A 1,711-nucleotide genomic window follows, 5' to 3' on the forward strand; every position below is an offset into this window, starting at 1 on the left:
AAATAGGTACTAAGCCCTTACTGTATGGTTGGCATTATTCCAGGTCTGTCTTCATGGAGTTTCATTCTAGTTTTGGGGAGAGTTGGCAAGTATGCACAAAAATGTGTGTGTCATTTCAGATAGAAGTGAGTCTGCAGCGATAATCAGTTGGTGCAGAGAGATGCACAGCTGCAGCCTAGTGGGAGGCGGGCAGGTGGATAGGTGTGCGGGGCCTGGGGGGAGCTGGGACTTTACGTCATCCCGGTGCCCTGGGAGCTGCTGGAGGATGTTCAGCCTGCGGGTAAGTAACAGGGTGTGTCTTCTCACACCAAGGGGACGGGGGCGGGGAACCAGGGCGAAGTAGATATTCAGAGGGGGAGCTGTCCACGTGGCATCTCGTGAGAAGTGGTCCTTCACTGTTAGCTTTGAGGATTAGTCTGCAGTGGCTCACGGTGGTTATATAGTAGTTTCTAATGAAGTTCTAAGGCATTTCATTTTTAAAAGACCATACTCTGTTTAGCCAGTTTGTTTTTTCTAATGTTTTATTACGAAAAATTTCAAACATGGAGAAATTGCTGTATAAATCTTTAACACTGTGTTTGCTTTACCTTATTTTTCACGACTTCAGAGACAGTTACAGACATCAGTACGTTTCATCCTCGGTCACCTTGGCATGCACATGAATATTTATTTATGGGTTAGTTTAGAGTAATATTTACAATCAGTAAAACACACAAAGTATAACCAAATTATGGAGCCAGAAATTTCCTCATTCTCTTCCTTTGAAAGAAAAAAGACAGTGAGTAGTTTATTATCCATCCAAAGTAAAAGGCTGGGCTCTCCAGGGAGCTTTGGTTTTCTTGGTGAAGTTAAAAGCCTGGTGGTGAGGGCCGATGAGTTGTTCCTCATGGGGTCGTACTGGAGGAGCTCACTGGTGAGCAGCACATGGAGAGAGGGCGTTGGTCTGGCTTCTTTCTTTGCTGTTTCTTAACAGTGTGATGGTGGTGAGAAGGCCGTTCGTTGCTCCCTGGGAGCAGGGTGAGGCTCAGCTCAGTCTGTGGATAAGGTGCATAAAGTAGGAAGTATTGTTAGACACGCTGCAGTATGTGGTATTTGAATTATTTCGTTTTTCCCTTCATGTTCTCAGCCCAGCTTTAGAGGCAGAGGTTTCAAGCACACACTGAGCTGTGGTGTTACCTAGAAACGCCTTGCTTTAAATTTGTTTCTTACCTTATAAAATGAGTTTAGGTGAAATCTTTCTGTAAGTTTAAAGAACACTTGTACTTCGTTTTTCCATTTCCTTAGACTCAGTAATATACTGGTGGAGAAAAGGACCAAGCCATCTGTGAGTAGACACATCTGTTACTGACATATGTAAGGTTAGAAACCGTACCCGTGGGCTGTATTGCATAATTTTGGTGGTAGGTGTGTTATCTGGAACTTAGGATGCAACTCTGGTTTTTAGGTTCTCTTTACACAGCAAATATTTGGCTCATTCTTACCGGACACCTGTATATGAGGCAGTATCTGGGTGGCTTGGAGAAGATGAGTCGTCTTGGGGTATGTTTGATTAGCACACAGGGAGACAACAAAAGCATAGTTTGGATCTAGGGAATGGGACTTAGGCACCCATTGAGAGCAGGAAGGAGTTAATTTTGTCGTTTCAGAAAGGAGGCTGTGCTGAGATAGCTCTTGGGGGCCTTGAGAGTGGATGTCATTGCATGTCTAAGAT

General features: G+C 44.2%; 1 protein-coding gene and 1 long non-coding RNA gene across 2 annotated transcripts in view; one reads left to right on the forward strand and one right to left on the reverse strand.

Moving 5' to 3' along the window:
• Positions 1–1,711, forward strand: part of PSMD6 (proteasome (prosome, macropain) 26S subunit, non-ATPase, 6) — an 18,846-nt gene that overhangs the window by 15,386 nt on the left and 1,749 nt on the right. The window lies entirely within an intron of this gene.
• The window catches only part of LOC104997060, a 2,530-nt gene continuing 1,326 nt past the window's right edge, over positions 508–1,711 (reverse strand). Inside the window, exon 2 of the long non-coding RNA XR_826285.1 lies at positions 508–1,297. This is a non-coding gene — a long non-coding RNA (uncharacterized LOC104997060). The remainder of the gene's footprint in view (positions 1,298–1,711) is intronic.

This window comes from Bison bison, unplaced genomic scaffold (assembly GCF_000754665.1).
Source record: "Bison bison bison isolate TAMUID 2011002044 unplaced genomic scaffold, Bison_UMD1.0 scf7180017864304, whole genome shotgun sequence".
NCBI classification, from domain to species: domain Eukaryota; kingdom Metazoa; phylum Chordata; class Mammalia; order Artiodactyla; family Bovidae; genus Bison; species Bison bison.